Here is a 22,394-nt window from a genome sequence, read left to right on the forward strand (position 1 = left end):
TAGACGTCTGTAGCAACTTCCCCGTATTATTCCGTTCCATCGATTCGAGCCAAAGTCCCATCGAATCCCGTAGGAGCGAATATATCCTTTGTCACACTGCGTATACATAATCCGTTTACGTTTTCCCGTCCCCCGTCGATCTAGTTTGATTCGCGTGCCTTAGTGCTCTTGTTTACCGTATACATATCCCTCTGAGGTAAACACACACACACACACACCCACACACCCACACACCCACACGCCGACACGCCCACACACCTGCGCATACACACGCACACACACACGATACCTGAATATATGCAACTAATATGATTCCTTCCCGCATCACGCGGCCGTCGTTCCCGGCGGACGACCCGCTGCAGTCAAAGGCCGTCGGTTTGCGACACTATAATATAATATATATTATGTATTTATATTTTATTATTCCTACCCACCATCTGCGCGACGTACCATTATCATGATAACAATATGTATATTATTATACTATCATTGTTATACACTGCACTGCATCGCTTTTGTAGTTGTAGACTTGTGTATAATAGTCGTAGTGTAGTTGTGCGCGAGACCCGCCTTTGTCGCGGTTCGCGGGTTTTTACCTAATACGTTTCCTCCCGAGATCAGTGGCGCCGCAGTATGTACACCGTGTGGTGCAGGGTGCGCGCGACACCTAACCTAACCGGGGGGGTGAAAGCACGCGTGCGCGCTGCACGGGGGTCCGCGAGGTTGCAAAGTGGACAAGACGAAAATTTAATAAAACGAATATTTTATATACGTTCGACATGTGCGTGCGAAAAACGCGGCGCGTGTGCTCGGGGGTAGTGGCGAGAGCTGCACAATATCGGTGGGGGGCGGGGGGGGGGCGGAAGAGGGTCGAAAAAAAATACGAAAACGCCGAGAAATTCATCATCTTCCGTTTCCGCTCCGGGCGATACGTGACTTTTGCTTGGCACCTTTTTCACCTGCAAATTTATTACCGTCGAGATGGGTTTTTATTTATTTTTTTTCTATTCTCTCCGCTGTTTGCCCACTTTTTACCCCCCCTCCCCCCTCCCAACACGGCCGGTCTTTTCTTTTTGCCCCCGCCGCGAGACGGCAGTGTATAATATGATATTATATACACACCGACGAGGGTCTATTTCGGCTGACATCGAACCGTACAGCGGCATTATAATATATTATATTATTATTATTATTAAAAAGTTCTATCCGACGTAATATTATGATATCGGCTAACGGTTTTTTTTTTTGTTCGGCTACTACCGTGTTTGCAGTAGAACAACCGAAATTAGTTTTATGAAATACATAGAGAGAGAGAGAGAGAGACGAAACGTATTCGCGTTCTAACTGTTTTTATAGTGCATTGGGTATTTTTTTTAATTCACTCGATCTCAACAATATCGCCGTACCCGTTAAACTAGGTCGATCGTCCATAAAATCATATAATAATTATAAATATTATGTGCCTATACGGTTTGCGCGCCATCCGTATAAACTCTTTTTGCACAACTATAATATGACCTTGTGTATAATAATGAAAAATCCCAGCCAAGAATAATATCATTGTATATTATTAAACCAAGACGTTTTATCTCTCTCCCGAGCTGTAAAACTCTATGAAACGAAAACACTTTAGCTGAACAGTATGAAATCGAAATCAATCAACTCAAAGAACTAATAGTTCACATTATACATAATAGAATATTGTTATTACAATCAATAGTGAATTTCTAGATATTACAGTGATTCCGCGTCGTGCGACGATGTACAAACTATTTGATATTTTATAATCATTCAGTGGTACTTTAAATACATAATCAGGAGCTGAGTATGCATAATATTTCCTTTGTGGATACTTTATATGGTTTTTATACGATAAACTATTTTATTTAATTAAACGTTGAATTGGTCTCCTAGAAGTCAATAATAAAAAAAAAAACCTTCCCGCATCGAAACGTAACTTATTTTTGACATCAAAGGAATAAAAATGTATAATAATATAATTAAATTACAAAATGTTTGAATGTGCACAAAATAACTGCAGTATTGGTCGCAGTGCGTTTGCAGATATTATACCAATAATTTATTGTAACGATTAAAATATCTGAAAAAATACATAAATAATCAAACGATGATAATATCAGAAAATATAAAAACGAAAACATACTAGACGGGCGTAGGTACTAACATTAATGATTTAATTGTTCGCGCACACAGCGTTATTTTGATTTATTTAAGTATTAGCCAAAACAATAAAATTTCTGTAAACGTAAAACGCGAAAATCGATTGAATAATAATAATAATATGTTACTGGCGATGTGAATAACCCGAGCATAATGCATAGGTACCTAATGAAGTGTAATTCAAGACAAAATACATAATAACAATTAATTATAATTTTTTTTTTTTTTTGCATTGACTAGGCGGCGTTATTTAAAATAAATAACGAGATAAAAAGAATTCTAATAATCAATATTTTAGTTTGGTATTTTTCATGTTAGGTGCATAATGAACGATTGTCCGTATTATATTATGTTATACGTAATATTATACTGATGGGAAGTTGATTTTTCAATAGTTGAAAATCTGTTGGTTTTTTTTTTATTATTTCCAGTTTTTAATATTGTATTTTTATCTGCTATTTTTATACTATTTGTTCACAATCGATGAGAACGAAACGTTTTTTTTTTCTATTTTTTTTTCTGATTTTTTACTGACCCACCGGCCACCATACAATATTTAATATAATATTATCTTTTATCCATTTACGATTTTACACGATATTCACTGTATTGTTGTTGTCGACTAGTCGTTCGCTGTCCACTAGTCAAATATTCAGACGGACTGCATAGTACAATTTTTGGCTCATGAATAAAATGAAACTTTTATGATTTTTTTGCCGAATCGCCCCGATATTACAAAATGAAGACCGCGATCGAGGTGGCGGCACAAAAGTGGTCTGACATAATGTTATCATAGCGATAAGTAATATCGCCGATAATAGTATTTATATTTTATCATAATATACCTCTATGCCGAATTCATTACGAATATTTTATGTATCCAATAAAATTCAAAAACTCGAGTGTCGTCTTACATTCGTTCGCTGTATTATCACAACTGAGCACCTATACACATCAGTAGCGCCACCAGCATTTGTACAAGGCTATGGGGTCCATACTTGTTTAGACATGGACGGTTCGATTAAAGAAAAAAATCTGATGTACGCGTATTAGTGACGATACGACCCAAAGTGGGGGGAGGTGGACCCGGGGACCCCTCACTCGCTGCGTCGCCAACAACTCAACACTATTTTTGACGAATTTACAAAATGTATAGTATTAATAATTCACCGGGTCGCTATTTATCGGTACATGACGTGTCGAAGTAGTCTCGTTTCATCTGTAGCCATGTGTATTGCGTTACCGGGTAATCGGTAATGCAAAATATAATATTATACTTACGTTTTTATCGTGCTCAGTACAAGACTAAGTGTCTTGTCTAATTCGACAACGAAACCGTCTCTTACTCTACCGTTTTAAATTGATCTCCCACCGAAAACACCGTATCACGGATAGACGACGGTTTACATATTATATGTCACTGTTACTATAGTCACTGCTACGATCGACAGGTAGTTATAATGGGCATTATTGTAGTCTGCGTTTTTCTACAGAGAAAATGTCTACGATGGCAATCTTGAAAACAATAATAACGGTCTTTGTCCGGCGAACAGGGACCCGCTCGTGGGTATATTGAATATAATATTGGGACACACTTAAATAAATAATGAGAAACCGTGCGTGGAGCACTGCGCAGAGACGTGCGACATTTTTCGAAAACGAACGGCAAACGCTATATAATTTTCTTGTCCTGTATACACTCCTCGCAATAATCGTATAAACATATTTAAATTATGTACATATATATATAATATAATATTTTGAAGTATGCGTTTGATAATTATTTACATATTATTATTGACACACACGATTATTATTATTATTATTATTATTGGTATTGTTGTTGTCGTTGTTGTCGTTGCTGTCGTTATTGTTACCGGTAAACGCGTGCATAATATATTATCACGAGTGGATAAGCTCGCAACGACCACCTGCAATTTTGGCGACCCCGTGACCTCGAAAAGTCCGACGCGTACGTATTCGTGTCGTACGTAGGTAATATGTCATTCACGTCCAAATAAAACGACTGTAATGCAATAAATGTGCCTCTTTTGTGTGAGTAAAAAGTATTGTCATATTATAAATATTAATATTTTATAACGCCTATGCGGTAGTGTTGGATAAGAATCCACGTTCGCGAAAAAAACGCCGTGCGCCCCCCCCGACGACGATCGACCGTCAAACGAACGACCCGGCGACGACCATAGACAGACACTCGGTATCCCCACGAAATGGTATACCATATTATACCATATCATGGGATCATGGTCCAGTGATGTTTGACCGTGCGAATCATTATTATTACTATGCGCAGACACGTGAAATCCCGTCGAAAGGAGGGTCCCACGCAGTGGATTTATGCACTTCGACCACCTGCCATTCCAATGAGTATACGTTTGTCTTATTGAAGTCCGAACAAAACTACTGAAATGCAACGGACGGTCCTACGTCGGAGTGTGTACACCACTTTCCCGAAATCCAAAAAAAAATGTTTTTATTACGTATAATATGTATATAACATATTATTGGAACCAATTATTACTTTTATATAAGTATTTCTGGAGGCAAAGTGGCCTTAGTGTGCTTGGTCGCAAGTGTAAAACAAATTTTCACCCCCCCCCCCCATCCCCTGAATACGTTCCTTGGCCTCTATCATTATAATTTATGTATTTTTTTTTGATATTATGGCAAATTATAATATTTTATAACCCATGCGTACAAGGCGTATCATACGGTTATATGCAAAATGTCACGTATGGAGGTGCAGGATAATAAAAATCCACGTTCGCGAAAGAAACGAACGGCCCGGGCCGGTGCACACGAATTGCGTACCAAGTCAGGTAAACGAACCTTCTTGAACGAATTGCGTCCCGGACGCAATTCATGTTACTTTTTTCCTTAAGATATTTTTTAGTGGTTTCCAAATTTATTAAAATTTTTTAACAATTTAAATATTTATCACAAATATTATTATTATATGAAAACTAGCTTTTAGTGGGTTTGTACTTTTATAGATATTTTTATAAAAATATTAGATATTAGATGGAAATGTACAAATAAAAACTGCAGATCTTTTTTACGGATAGATACACAAGATAAACTAAAGGTTAGTGTTAGTAATTTAATTCACATTCACGAAAAACTAGAATTAAAAATTCTGAATCGCCAAAAGTTTAGCAATAGTTTAAAACGGAAAGCAGTTACAGACGTATCAGAACGACCTATTAAATTATTTCATAGACAATTAAAAGATGAAAACGTGTCTACACTAACATTAACTGATATTACGTATATAAAAAATAATATGCATTATGCGCGTAGAACCTGCAGTTACCCTCAATTACCAAAAACTATAAGCGATGTTCATTCTATTTTAAACTCGATAGAAATTAAAACTACCGACAACGAACAATTTGTATTTAATAACTCGGACACTGGCATAGTTATGTTTTCATGTCAAACTAACTTAAGCTTTTTTAGCAAAATAAGTGTATTTTATGTAGATGGAACTTTTGAATACTGTACTAAATTTTTTTAAATAAATTCACAATTCATGGATTTTGAAATTATTGAAATCACGATTAAAGATTATGTTAACATATTAGCCAATAAATATAAATATAGACAAAATTAAATCAATACTTTTGATATTAACCTATGACTTATAAATCTAATAAACTTTTTTAAAAATATGTGAATATGACGACTTATTATATTACCTATACGAAATTATGTTTTCACAGCTTTAATTTATTTATTTTTAATAATATGTGAATATGACCATTTATACCTATGATATTATGATTTTACAATTTAAATTTGTTAAAAATATGTGAATATGACAATTTATTATATACGATATTATGTTTTCACAGACATATCTTTATTATTTCAATGTCATTTTAAGAACCACTCAACTGTAGATAAAAAGGTAACACGAATTGCGTCCGGGACGCAATTCGTTCAAAAAGGTTCGTTTACCTGTTTTGGTACGCAATTCGTGTGCGCCCGCCCGGGCACCCTCCCGATGATCGACCCTAAACCCCTGCACGAAGTGGTGCCATGGTATTATTATCATGACGTGTATAGGTAATTTAATCCCAAAAACCGTCAGATGGCGTTGCACATTATGCGGGATTCGAGCTGATTCAGTGGCGTTTAGCCGCGCGTATTATTATTATACGTAGACACGCGAAATCCCGTCGAAAGGAGGGTCTCACGCCGTGGATTCACGCACTACGACCACCTGCAATTCCAATGAGTATACGTGTGCCGTATTGAAGTCCGAAAAAAACTACCGAAATGCGCCTGCGTCAGGGTGTACACCACTTTCCCGAAATCCCTAAAATCATGTTTTTTATTATGTATAATAATATGTATATATAACATAATATTGGATTCGCTTATTTCTTTTTTATATGTATTCCTGGAGGCAAAGTGGCCAACATACTTTTTGTAGCTTTTACATGTCAAGTTTCGGTTTAGGCTGCAGCTTAGTCGCAAGTGTAAGACAATTTTGCGTTCCTCCCCCCCCTGAAAAATATCCGAACACGTCCCTTGGCCTCTGTCGTTATAATATATGTTGTATTTTTTCGATATCGTAGCAAAAAATAAGAAACTAACGGGCCGGGCACCCTCCCGACGATCGACCGCCAAACGGACGACCCTACAACCCCTGCACGAAATGGTACCATGGTATTATTATCATGTGTATAGGTAATTTAATCCCCAAAACCGTCGGATGGCGTTGCACATTATGCGGGATCCGAGCCGGTCCAGTGGCGTTTAGCCGCTAGTGTTACTTATTATTGTTATTATTATACGCAGACACGCGAAATCCCGTCGACCGGAAGGTCCGGCCTAAGCATATTATTATATAGCATCTATGTATACGCATAATGATAATAATATGTGCTCGGTATAATATTATTGTTAAGCCTCGTACGACGGATTTCTGGACGTCGATTTTCTTTCCGCACCCACACGACGCCACCGTTTTATTGTTTCCACTTCCAACGGAAAACGATCGATCCCATCGCGGCCGACTTTACTTATATTCGTACGATATGATATTATTATGTGTTTACGACAAAACGGTCGTAACACTTCGATTCGTAAATTTTGACGAGCGATACAGTTCGATTCTTTTCAATGATTATCATACCGCTGAATTTTATATTTATTCGGCACATTAATTAATGCACTTAAATAGTATGATTGTAACTGAATAATACCCATCTTATAATAATGTACATCAAGGACGATATCCTTCATATCCTATTACAATATCACAGTACAATTGACCAATTTTGGTTTCGATTCGATAGCTTTTATTGTGCGTCGAAAAGTTGTAGTGTTGATTATAGACACAACGTTTTAGTAAGAATATTTCACATACCTAATACACTGTTTGGTTTTTTTGTCGACAGTCGTTCACGAGCTTTATTATCTTTGGTTCTTTTGAATGTTTGGGAATAACAAAACGATTAGTTGATTGGTTGGTTGTGTATCATCTTTGTTACGTAATTACTTGTCCATCAAAGACAAATCTCACAGTCTTAATTACCGAATCCTAAAATATTACAATTATTGAATGAAATAAAAAAAAATTGAAATTATAAACAATAATTTGGAACACCGCTACAAAAAAAAACGTCTTTGAACTTATAGAACAACGTTTTTTAAAAAAAAATTACGCACGTCTTTACTATATCTTTTATTTCTTATCGTGATCATATTTTAGGGTTACTTTTTGGAATCACATTACACGTACAATATAGTTAATCGCATATTATACGACAGTTATTCAGAAAGGGAATATTTTTTTCGAAATATTACGATACATAAAGATGTAATTTAAAACGGGAAGTTAATTTTTGAAGTGCCTATTAAAATGTATAATAGAGTTCATCCACGTAGCTGGAGTGGCACCTACCCTGACGCAAAATGCTGGTACACTACGCCTTCGTCAACACTTTAAATACTTACAAGAAATAACTAATTAACTAGGTAGAGGTACCAGCTAGCTACTCGTTTGAAATTCATTTTTATATTATGTCATCGTAAAACTCGGGAAAATGTTCTACTCGGGAATATGGAATTAAAAATGTATGTCGGCACTTCAAAGGTGTAAAACGATAAACTATAATACAATGTTGAAAATAGTAAATAATATTTTTTCAGTATTAATATTTGTGTTTAGTAGACAATACAACATAATTATAACTGAAAAGGAATCCTAGTAATTTAAATATATTTAAGATCCTGATATCTACATATCTGCCCCTGGCTACGGTATTTATATCTATAGGATCCTACGATTCTCCCTGGATATCTTATATTTAACTGGTCGTTTCCCCGACCACGTTACAGGATTATAATATTTTTGTGTTCGAAAAGAAATTCTAAGACTTGCATAATTTTTGCGATAATAATTGCGTTAAGCAATTCACATTATACAGCCACCGTTTATCGACACGAGCAACGAAAACGCGTACTTCAAGATATTATTGTAATCGGAACGGATATAATTTAAGTAGGAATTGTTCTATTCTTTCTAGAACCGTGTAGTGTGTGTGTGTGTGATTCGATCTGCTTGTGTTCAAGATCATCATAATTTATGTATAATTAATTATGATAATACCACGCAATATATACGTATTATCTTAATAACAATAACTTTAGGGAGATATTATAAAGCCGAGCCTCTCGCTGCTAATCCAGCCAGTAAGTTATTGTATTCCGAATAAAGCACAAACACGAATTGTGTAACATAAAATATTGTTTAGTCGGATAAATAATGATATAGTGCAAATAGTATTACGTTGACGTAATGTTGTTAGTTGACGTACCGTTTTCATAATAATAATAATAACAATAACATCTGTTTTATGATAAAAGAAAATTGTCACTGTTCTACGATACATAATATTATTATCACAATGCTTTTTAAAATAATGTAAAGTAAATTTTTTAGTGGTTCGGTTTTAATGTCGCGATAACAACGCGGCGTTTTTGGATAGGCAATTTAACATCGCTCGAGGTCCAATTTTCCGATAGCTCGCGAACGGGTCTAAGACCTGTGATGATAATATGCGATTGTTTTGATACCTCTGTTTTAAATATTCTGAGCACAATGTTCTAAACGATTTATCGGATTTACGACGATCTCAATTTGATAAGAACACTCGCAATTTTCCAGGAATACTTTTACGTTTTGTGTGTTTAGCATTTTCTGGCGGTGACATTATTTTTAAAAATATATTTAGATTATTTTTCGGATATTTACTATATAGTCATTTGAAATTCGTATATTTATTTGTGTTTGTGAAACGTTTGTTTGTTAAAGCATGACAGTTTAATAAAATGTTACTCATAAATTATTCTTGCAGAATTAAAATTGGAATGAACAAAATTCGAACGTACACAATATTCGTTTTCATATTTTCCTAAAATCGTATTATGTTTGTCAGCCCATAGCCGGTCGGCGGTTAGCTTAGAATTATTAAATTATAGCCACTCTGCGGCAGGTCTAATGCGATGGACTCGTTTCAGGGTCGTTGTAGCTATACATATAGTACATCGAACATGCACATTGAGTTAAAGTTATATGGCCTATAATAATAGTAATAATAATATCGAATAAAATATAAACTACTTAGGTATGCAGCCGGTTAGTGGTTTGTGGTCGATTCTCGTTACGTTCTGCGTAGTTTCAAATGCACTCAACATAGCGACATTGCTGATGTCGTCGACCTTTAGGGTTGAAAAATGAGAGGTGGGTGTACAGAGTTATGTCGAAGTGCTCGTTTAAGATATTATGGTATTTTGAAGACATCGTCGATGGGACGCATAAAAAAAAATGAAAAAGACGTAACGACTGAAAAAAATTAATTCAAAGTTTTATCTTGTTTTCAACAACTACTAATTTTGAGTCTTACGATAATAACCTTAAATCTTAATCTCCGGAAAAAACAGCAAAAAAAATACAAGGGGTTACTTTTTGTCATCCCCGTTGCTGCATAAATAGGGACAGTTTAAACGCATTGTCTTGACAAATTGCATTATCGTTGGTTTTGATTTGTGACACTTACAAAGTATTTTTATGATTGAGAGGGTTGTTGTAGCAGTTAGATCTAACTGCGCTCACAGAGGACCCATGCGCAAAGGTGGACATTAAGTATTGACTTGGTCACTTCATTTTCTAATCAACCTATGAACCTAACCAGTTTAATTGAAAGTTTAAATAACTTGGCTTTTCTCAGTCGATTTCAAAATAATCTATCAAGTAAAAATTGTTTTAAATTATTCGTCTTTATGATTTCTACGTGTAAATATTAAATATTAACATGAAAACAAAAACAACCCGATACTAAAATAATACAAAAATTTCTGTTTGTTTTCTTGATAAAAAAATGTTGTAGGTTACCTATATGTATAGATATATTTAGTAGATTTGATAAGCATAATATTATTAGACGACTTTAAATTGCTATAAAAAAGTTAATATTTGTTTATTTATTAATTGAGATGTGTATAGTTTAAATGTATAATTATAATCATGTCAAGTAAAATTAGTATTTATATTATGATAAATGTTCAATAAAATCGTTTATTATAATTTAGGAAATTGGAAATAACGCAGGCACTCTTAATGTGGTCCACATAGTAATTATTTAAACTTAGTTAGTAATTTTTTCCATATTATTAACTCTTAACTCATCGAGTTAAATTTATGACTTGTCGACTTCCAACTTATCGATCATGACGTGTTATCTTAACTTAGCGTAACTTGAGTTGATTATTTTCATTAACTCGCACACGTTTGGGACGAGACGAAAAAATAATGTACACACACAAATTTGCAATCGTTCGCGATCGTTCGCCTATCGTTATAATGTTTCGGTCGTTCGGCGAAAGAACGGGAGCATTTTCGAAGAGAGCGAAGAAGACTCGACGCGCAGATGACCGTTTTTTTTTTTTAAATAATAATCGATTATAATCTACTGTCGAAATGAAAAATAATAAACGACTGTTTTTGCATGAGCAGTGCGCTTAATAGAACGAAGATTAACGTCGACCCTCCGACCTAACCTAACCTCCTCCGACGACGATGACGACATTACGGAACGCGTAATAATATTCGTACTTAAAATAAAAACGTCGTCGCCGTTAATTTTTGCCCGAAATATCGCAAGTAGGTACCTCTCCCTAATAATATTATAATCTTTATTAAGTGAACGGACGACGGTGCGAAAACCGTCCGTTATCTGCACACGGTAATAAAACGTCGTGACAGTGTTCAAGTCGTATAATAATAACGATCGTCGGGCACAAAATATTATTTATGTGTACCTGCCTGGTATAATGTATAAATTATTCTGCGTAAGTCGCACTAACCGTCTTCCGCCGACGTCGCTTCGTTTTTACTAGAAAAACGAATATTTTAATTAAAACAAAAAAAAAAAAAAAAAACAATCACACAAGAGAAAACAATCGAAATTCGAAAATTAATTTGAGATTTACGTACGACTCCTCCTATTGGGTCGAGCGCACGTTGTTACGTAAAAACGTATTTAAACGTATTTTTTTGTTTTTTTTGTTGCAGGTAAGAACATATTATTATTCTTATACAGCAAACGGAGTCGAGATAGTTCGTGCGGCAGAGCTACCACGAACCCGGTAACAGCGACGTATACCGCGCCCAGGCGTCGTATCGACGGACGTCACGATAACTTTAGGTTTGGTCCCAAACGACGGTGCTAAAATTATTTCATAATAATATAAAACGATTGGTTACAAAAGTGAACGTAAAATCGTATAGGGGGACCAGTTACACATTTTTGATAAACGTAAATAATTACAAAAATTTAAATTTTCAATAAAATCGTAGGAATTTGTAATACCTTTGTTAGGCTCACGTGATTTTTTAGTGACATCGTCAAAGACACTCTATATTCGTTGAAATGAGTAATATATAATATAGCCTGGTGTTTCAAAATTTAAATAAATTGTAATGTATTTACTGTGACATTTGAATTAAATAGAGTTGATACAAGCTAAGTTATATTTTTTAAAGGTTAGCAATTACAACAAGTTTTATGACAATATTTACTAATGATTGACATGATCCCTCACCCCCCCCCCCCCTCCCCCACTTCATTAATTACACGGTACACATCTAAGCGGTATTATCATTAATATATTACATTATAATCATCTTACCACTTTCACCTTGGTCACCCTGTTTTCGTGACATTCGGGTCTTCGATTTTTTTTCTTTGCATGTACATAAAAGACTGTGCTTGTGTACCTCATTCCCTTTCGAGTGATATTGATGAACTGAGAAGTCACATTACAGACGCCATCGACTTGATGACGGTCGACGTGCTTCAACAGGTTTATATAATATGGAATTTGAGTATTTCTTAGATGTGTGCCGTGCAAGTAACGGTGGTCGTCACATTCGACATTTTGTAAAAATAGTAACAAAAACCTGATGTAATAATAGATCATACGACCCTTAAAACTCGTCCCGACCTTTGATTGTACTGATATCACGATGGGCAAATAATACGATACTTTGAAATCAGACGAATCGTTTTGGAACACTCTGTATTTCACCCTGTTAAGAATAGTCATTAAGAATGAGAGGTATATAATATCGATGTGATATACGAAATTTGGCTACGATTTAGCTATAAATGATGCGATAGTATACTATAATAGTTGATGTTGCCAAAATCTAAAGTAGTTCAAACGTGACGGAAAAGTGTTTCCAACCGATTCCGACAGTCGTAACGATCCACTGCCGGGTGGGTGTCATGTGGGTTATAATAATATAATCATGTCGTCACCGTAGGTATACGAACCGCCGCGACGGTGAATTGAGTAATTTTTCGGTAGAACGACGACGAGCCTTATTATATTTTAACAAAAAACATTTCATCGGTAATTTGTTTACGATATCGTACTTTCGAGAATATAATATTGTTGTTTCGAGTGTATTATTTTCATTATGCTTCTTTCTTATCGTTAGCGATCGGCGCGCTATAAAATATTCGGTGGGTATACGATATATTTGTATAATAATACACTGCACGCAGGTGCGGCCCTCCATAATAATAGTAAACCTACACGATACGAGTATTATACCTAGGTACAATATCGTATAGGCGTCGCATATACCATCACGTGGACACGGGTGTAGTTGCCCACCCGTGCCCTGGAACTCGACGTAATCCTTATGGTGGTTCCGTCCCGGTGCGACCCTTCGAGCTGCTCGGTCCACAGTCATCAAGAATGAGAGGTAAATCGATGTGATATACGAAAATTGGCTACGATTTAACTATAAATGATACGAGGGCACATAGTCGACGTCGCCAAAATATAACGTAGTTCAAACGTGACGGAAAAGTGTTTCCAACCGATTCCGACAGTCGTAACGATCCACTGCCGGGTAGGTGTATAATATAAGCGTGTCATCGCCGTATACGAACCGCTAAGACGATGAAATGTATTTTTTCGGTAGAACGACAAGTGTTGACAACGAGCCTTATATTTTAACAAAAAACATTTCATCGGTAATTTGTTTACGATACCGTACTATCGAGAATATAATATTGTTGTTTCGAGTGTATTATTTTTATTATGCTTCTTTCGATAGAGCGCCATCGTCGGCGCGCCATAAAATATTCGGTGCGTATACGATACATTATTATAATAAACAACTGCACGCACGTGCGGCCCTCCATAATAATAATGAACCTACACGATACGAGTATTATACCTAGGTTAAGTTAGGTAGAATATCGTATAGGCGTCGCATATACCATCACGTGGACTCGGGTGTAGTTGCCCACCCGTGCCCTGGAACTCGACGTAATCCTTCTGGTGGTGCCGTCCCGGTGCGACCCTTCGAGCTGCTCGGTCCACAGTCATCAAGAATGAGAGGTACATCGATGTGATATACGAAAAATGGCTACGATTTAGCTATAAATGATACGAGGGCACATAGTCGACGTCGCCAAAATATAACGTAGTTCAAACGTGACGGAAAAGTGTTTCCAACCGATTCCGACAGTCGTAACGATCCACTGCCGGGTAGGTGTATAATATGGGTCGGATATAATAATAATATAAGCGCGTCATCGCCGTATACGAACCGCTAAGACGATGAAATGTATTTTTTCGGTAGAACGACAAATGTTGACAACGAGCCTTATATTTTAACAAAAAAATTTCATCGGTAATTTTTTTACGATACCCGTATTATCGAGAATATAATATTGTTGTTTCGAGTGTATTATTTTTATTATGCTTCTTTCGATAGAGCGCCATTGTCGGCGCCCCATAAAATATTCGGTGCGTATACGATACATTATTATAATAAACAACTGCACGCACGTGCGGCCCTCCATAATAATAATAATAAACCTACACGATACGACGTATTATACCTAGGTACAATATCGTATAGGCGTCGCATATACCATCACGTGGACTCGGGTGTAGTTGCCCACCCGTGCCCTGGAACTCGACGTAATCCCGCGGGCAGCGCCGTCCCGGTGCGAGCTTTCTAGCTGATCGTGTGCGAAAGTGCAGGCATTTTGAAAATATATCATATCGTAAGGCCCGCAGATATAAACTTTATACACCGGCCGTATACAACACGCTCTGCGACTACATAATAATAATAATATATACAACGACTATATACATATTATTATATATATATAGTTTAAAACTGAAAACGCATTAAATGCAATATCGCGCGTGCACTCCTCGTCACCCCACTCCTCCACCACCGCCGTAGTTGTTGTCGTCCTATGCCACGGTGCAAAACGAGAACATTATTATTATCATCACAGTAGCTGTTATTATTATTATTATCACCGCAAGCATTGCACTGGTGCATTATATTATCGCCGCCACAGTGATATTATTATATAGTCGTTATTGCCGGGCAGACCCTCTGCCCCTTAGTCCGCACTAGTCCTATGCTACAATTATTACGACGTGTACACTCCTTCGCCCTATATACTATAGTCGTACGCACCACTATCAACCGGCCGCCGACCGTATCATCTCCGCCGCCGCCCTCCCACGCCGTCGTGCTTTTCTTATCTGTTGGACGCAAACTGCACGGCCGACCCGGACCGCCGCCGCGACACCGTGTGATAATAATAATAATATTATGTGCGTGTATATATTATTAATAATAATACAATATAGAGGCACGTCCGAGATAAACGAATGAAATACGCGCGACCGGCGCCCCGCCGTTTGCCGCCCACTCAACCACACTAGGTCAGCAGGGGGTCTTGGCTGGCGCAGTCGGGACGACGACGACGATGGAGACGGTCAATTTTTTTTTTTCGTCCCGCCATTCCGTTTTCGGACGAATTAATTACGACCGACTCCACGTTTTGTCCGTACGCGTGTTTCGAGTGCAAGCACTGCGTATTTCGTATGTTGTTATTACACGATATCATTATGCCCTCAAATGTCTACCCGAAAAACGAGCTAAAACAAATTCAGAAATCAACGGGATACCTAGAAGCGAGTAAGCAGACAGCACGACAGCCTACGAAGCAACCTCATCTCCATTATCCGTACAAATTGATATATGCCATTATCGTTCTAAACGTTTAACCATAAGAAAATAATGGAAGAATGGCAGACGTTTTGGGACGACACGCCTCTCTCCGACGAGTTGAGAAATGTAAAACTGTTTTGAAAAAAATTAAATACCTTTCTGAGCATAAGTAACTATATTACCCGAGCTAAAATAGGCCACTCTTGCCTAAAACATGCATCAGGAAGAAATCGGCACCAGTATACGACACCGTTGTAACGGAACTTGAACAATAGAACACATAGCCGCCACAAACTGCCCCTGACAGCCCGCAAGATCCTCAATAACCCTATAATCACACTTCACTCGACGAAGAGAACACCGTTGCCATCAGTGCCTTTTTCCGCGATACAGACCTCAGCCATAAATTATAAATAACGTGACGATAAATTAATATACTAGTATCAAGTTCTAATGTACATATCTATACCGCTTTGTTTAAACATTCAGTTAATGCGATGATAAAAAACCTTTGTTGTCGAAGCCTTTTGGTAAATTTGTAATATTATTGGTATTATGTAAAAAAAAAATGTGTATATATTATGCAACATTATTTGCCGCAGAGTATCTCAAGTCCGCCAACCCGCAATGTGACGTATACGACCGCGGGAGGAGAACAGCTATCATCGAGTTTTTTCGTAACGAACCGACGAATAAAATTATTCCCGAACGGTAGGAAACCGTGGTAGTGGTCGTTCAAGTTTTGGCACCGTTTACGACCCATTGCAGTGTCGTCTTCTACTTCGATTTCGGTATCATGATGTTTCGCAGTCAAATAACTTCATCGCTATATCTGAATACACGATTTAATTAAATTGAAAATATTATTATATTGTATACGAGTACATAGACATTGTTGTGCAAAGAAAAAGAAACGTTTTAATAACGTAAGTATCCTGTTCAATTATTACTCCGCGAAATATTTATCAAATGAAAAATAAAATATTTACAGGTGCGTGCTAAATGGGATTACCTACCATCCAAACAAAAGAGAGCAGTGCGTTCTCATTTTCTCGTGTCTTATATCAATACGTATCAGGCTAACGCGTATCAAATTATATTAAATTTAAAATTACACTTAACCAAATGGTTATTTCCTCGAAACGGAACTGATATAATATGTACTTTTATTATGAAAAGTGCTCACAGTTATGCACTGCACGCGAACCTATCTTCGTATTTGTGTATTTGAACGTTTCCGAAACTCAATTTGTACACGCTGCACAAATTGTACCTGCATGTGTATGCGATTCATTGGAAAACGAATTTCCAGTATAATTTCGTCCAATTTTTAAACGCAAATAAATTTCGTGTTATAAACGCCGTTCGTTGAATGACAAAAAAAAAACGTCCAACGCGTCACATAGTCGAGTAACCTACATAATATATGACGTATATGCTGTACTGCCTAAGGCGAAGCAAATATTATTATTTATCTTTTATGCAAAACGAATTTGAAATAATATTTTTTATCGTTTCATCTACAAAGGAAACTTAATCTCGGCGAGACAATGTGCATTTCAGCGAGGGACAAAAACACCACTACTACTACTGCTGTTGTTGTAGTACGCGAAACGAAATTTGCGTGCGGGCTTGTTTTGTAGGTCAATATTGTTGTAAATTTACACTGTCGATAACGATTGAATGAAACAGTAGGTATTGTAGACGCTTGACGTTCGTTGATTATCATTATTGCCACCAAATGCGTCTAATTCCGAACGGGAACCTACGTAGAAACTATTTACCTACCGTAAAATGGTCTTATAAGTTGGCCGAAGAAGTAAAGACGTTGGCCTGCAGTATCAAAAATAATTCTTTTTGCGCCCATTATCGAAATAAATTACTGTACAAAAATAAAAATAAATATAATTTTTTAAAGAAAATGCTATGCTATTTTATGACTTGTGACAACATTTTGAATTATTACTTGACTTGGCAAGTCAAAAAATTATTATTGAAATGGGATTTTCAGTTTTGTACACTAGACAACTAACATCTGCACAGCAGTTTCGATAACACTCGGAAATTCTGGACTCGTATTGTAAATCGTTAAATATCCTTAAAGTTGGCCTCCAAAGATCAAAATTTGGCCAATATAATTTTCGCGGTTAAAATATCTTATCAATCAAAAACGTTCGTTTGTCGTGGTGAAGTTCATATTACTTTGTACATGATGTCAAGTTTGCGGCAGAAGTAGAGTTTTCCAGTACCAAAAATAATATTTATTTATTTAAAAAAACTGTTAAAATCCTTTGTTTTGAGTTAAACATATTTTCAATTTTTTTTTTTTTTAAATAGCCTGTAAGTGGCCAACTTTATCTATTAAGTAAATAAAGTTAGTCCAATAGGGTATTCTATTAAAATATTTTAAACGTGACCAAATTGTATCTCATGACTGCGATAAAGTTGTCCACTCATTTTTTTTTTTTTTTAAATATCTCAGTGTGGTTTACTTTAAATATTTAAAAACGCTATAGTTATACTAAACATATCCGTGCGCGAAGGTGTACCAAATTTCATCGACTGCTCATATCCAACGAGTTGTCCGAGGAAATATGTTAAAAATGGCCAACTAAAGGTCATTTCGCGGTACCGTTGAGTGGTCATATACATAATTACGGTCGTACCTCTACATAACCACCTATACCGTACAACATAAAGTATATACCATAATGTACCATTTATAATATATATAATGTGTTATGCGTAATATTAATTAGACATTCAGCGGTCGTATACGTTGCAATGAAATAGGTACGACAATTCATATTATACATGTACGTACGAAGAGGAATTTAAACGGTGGCATTTCCGAAAACGAGCCCAAATAACGCGTTCAATCTAATGGGACTCTACTCGGCGAACATTACATTTTTGGCGGTTCTTTTTTTCTTTTTTCGGTAACTCCGGAATGAAAAATGGCTTCAAATAAAAACGCGGCGTATAACCTCCGGGAGACGATAAGCAATTGTGTGTTTTGTTCGCCGCCAGTGTATATAACAGTACTATATAGCTAATATGTATCTGGCGGCGCACGTAGCCGAACGTTTAATCAACGTTTTAACCGTTGGCGAACACCGTCGTCGTTGTCGTCGTCGTTACGTAGTTGGGCCGACTTTCCGAAATTTTCCGTTAAACCGTTGGCAATAAAAAAAAAATATAGAAGGCAAAAGCTCGGCGGCGGAAGAGGATTGGCGGAGAAAAAGAAAAAAGAAAGGATGCGCTCGGCGGGGGGGGGGGGGGCACTCTCCCGAACGGATTTTAATGACTTCGGCCAAGTCATCAAAACTTTAACAAGCATAAAACATTCGGAGCGGGAGCTTTGACAGAAGACGTGTATTATATATATACACACACAGAATCCCTCTCCCGGTCAAATTTACTGCGGCGGGTGTGCGCGTGTGTGTACAAAATATATACTCACACCACCGCTTTTATATATATATATATATTTATAAATGAGGAGAGGGGACTTTATCGACGAAAATCCCTGTTAATAAATTTGAGGGGGGGGGGATACCCGCGAGTAGACCGATGCTGCGGTGCGCAGAGCGGGTACGCGATTTATATATTTTACGGTTTCGCATCGACGGACGTTCGTCGTCGCTATAATATAACTCTGCTTTTGCCGTCCGCTGCGGGGCGACTTTCCGCCGCCGCTTCCGCTTCCGCTTTGCCCCCTCCGAAAGCCGATTAAATCCGGTTCGCCGGAAAATACGACCGAAGCGCGCACGCGCGACACGACGATATGATATATTTTAAGAGCAGCGTCTTCACCCCCGTCGATGTATACACACGTTTCGCGATTGTTATTATTATTTTTTTTTTTGTCCGTCTTGCGACATCCGACGTGTATCCTTTGAATTTTGGCTTTTTCGCCGCCAATGCTGTTGTTGATGTTGTTGTTGGTCAAAGTTATAAGAGCCTAAAGAGGATTATTTATATTCTCTCCCAGTTACTTCGCGGGCTTTGCCGGATATATACGCACACAAACGTACATTTATTATATATAAATGTGTGTGTGTTTGTGTGTATAGCCCGTCGCCGTCCCTCTGCAGCCCGTCGCAGTCCTCCGCACGCAACTCGCACCCCCTCCCCCACGTGTCTTTTATTTACTCTGTTTCTGTCGTCCCTCGTTCGTCCCGTCGCGTTTCGCCCCGCTCCTCTTACGCTCCTCTATTTTTTCCCCGAGTCGAATTTTCAGCTCTCTCGCACACACACGCGCATTTATACTGCTACAGTCGAAACACACCGGCGGTAAGGGTTTCCCGCAGTCGTACATTATACAACACGTAATAAACCTCTTTTCCCGTACACACACACACACACCCGACGCATACATAGATGGCTCACGCGGTTATCCGCGATATATTATATTATACATAAATGTTGTATACGCGCAGAACCCGCACGGAATTCGTAATATTATTATCTACCGCGAATCGAGTTTATATTATATTATGCAGTGATAATATTATAATATCATAGGCCCGCAGACCTATAGAAACAGACGGAACATATTTTTGTCCCGAGGACTGGGAGGCGCGGTCGTACGCCAAACGGATTAAGAGAGATACCTGCACGCGAGTCTTATCATGAGAGGAGTGAGAGAAATAATGACGCTGTTCCGCGAGTACAGTCAATACGTAGCTATTTCATATAGAGTCCACGACTATACAGATATAGTATGGTCGCCCATCGACCCCATACTTGAAAAGTTTCGACCGAAACGAATCTCTATAATCAGTATATTAAAGTCGAATCAAACAGCTGGATATTCGAGCACTAGCGCTTATTTTGTCGTAGTGACCGAACTACAATATTTGCATTAGTTGAAATGTAACTGCATTCATAGTCACTACGACTAATAAGCGCTAGTGCGGAAATCTCCAGCTGTTTAATACTGAGATAACGATGGAGATTCATTTCGGTAGACACCTTTCTAGATTCGTTGGCCGCAACCATACTATCTTTCATCGTGATAGCTCCCGATCACAGACTAAGATATAATGGACTGGAAACGACATGGTCGCCGGGGTCCGTGTCACTTGGCTGATAAGAATACTGTGCTTGAAGTTTTCAGCGCTACCGGTGGTTTTGTTTTGCTTCACAACTTGTATCTTTGTCCGTGTTTTATACAAAGGGCGCTGTAAACTCTAGGAACACAATGTGTTACACATGCTTAAATTATTATAATATTATCGATAAGGTACTATTAGGAGATCAACATTTTTTGGAAAAAAATATATTTTAATTTTCGTTTTAAAAGTGAAGCATCTATCTCTAGCAGTTATTTCTCTCGACAAAAAAAATTTGTTCACTAACATCAGGTACCTTTTGGTCATGGCACGGTGTCGTCTGATGGCAAAATCAAGCGATGGGGTCTTATATTATGTCCAAACGACGAGCCGTGAAAAAGAATTTCGTTGACCTACAAAACGAATAATATAAATTTTTTTTACATCACCTTCTATAATTTAATCGTTATTGTAATTCGTTTGATTTGGTCCCGTATTCGACGCTTTAAAACGCGGTAACCCTGGTCTCGTTAGGTGTGTGTGTGTGTGTGCGTGTGTTCGCTAATATTGATACAAAATAATAATAATCTCTGTCGGGTCTCGCAGTGCGCCGGTCTCGCAGAAATGTGTACAAGTGCAGTACATGTATAGAGGTATATATTTACGCAATGAATCAATTCGTATAGGAATAATATTTTAAAACCGGAGGCTAGTGTTCGGCGGAAAACCAAACACAAACGAGAAGAACAAACAGTCGGGCGGCGTACAATATTTACGAGCGAGCAGGCGAGCGGACGAACGCACAGCCGCGGGATTAATAATTTTATTGCGCTTTAGATTCGAAAACGAAACGCAGTTCACTATAATGTACTATACAATAATAATAACCGGGTCGTCATAGGTCCGGAGAAGGTCCGAGTTATTGTTTGGACACTCCGACAACAGTGTATACGATATAGATATATTATTATTAATAATATAACGCAATAATAATGTGCAACCCGTAAAACGTTCCCGAGACGTATAATAATTCTATCCAATGCCGATTATAATATTATTATCGTCTGTATTTTTTTTTCGCGTAATATGTACACAGTCAAATCCAACTTGTAATTCAAACGAAACTGATCAATAATAATATCGACGTTGGCCGTTTTTTTTTTTTTTTTACAGATACCTACGTTATTGTAACAGAGTAGACGACGCTGTTTGTATCGCGACGACGTTTTTTCATCGGAAAAATATTGATATTTACCCAACAAACGGATTATTTTGTAAAAAATTTACAATATATACGTCTTAATTAACTATACGGGTAGCTTTGGGAGACCAGAGATTTCTACTCAATTTCAGCGAACCGATGTTATAATTACATTTTTAATTGGTTGTTCAATCAAATGCATAACAAGAATTACAAAATATATTAAAACATCGTATGCCCGGGCAGTTTGTTAGTTTTTACCGTTGCACGGAAAATAAATATACACTCCATTCGTTTAATTGATATAGAAAATATTATAATGCATCAACAATGTTATCCCGGAACTCAATTAACTGAT

The 22,394-nt window shown here is 37.2% G+C and overlaps 1 protein-coding gene across 1 annotated transcript in view; it reads left to right on the forward strand.

Moving 5' to 3' along the window:
- The window catches only part of LOC132944403 (zwei Ig domain protein zig-8-like), a 585,143-nt gene that overhangs the window by 446,322 nt on the left and 116,427 nt on the right, over positions 1-22,394 (forward strand). The window lies entirely within an intron of this gene.

Source organism: Metopolophium dirhodum, chromosome 5 (assembly GCF_019925205.1).
Source record: "Metopolophium dirhodum isolate CAU chromosome 5, ASM1992520v1, whole genome shotgun sequence".
NCBI lineage: Eukaryota > Metazoa > Arthropoda > Insecta > Hemiptera > Aphididae > Metopolophium > Metopolophium dirhodum.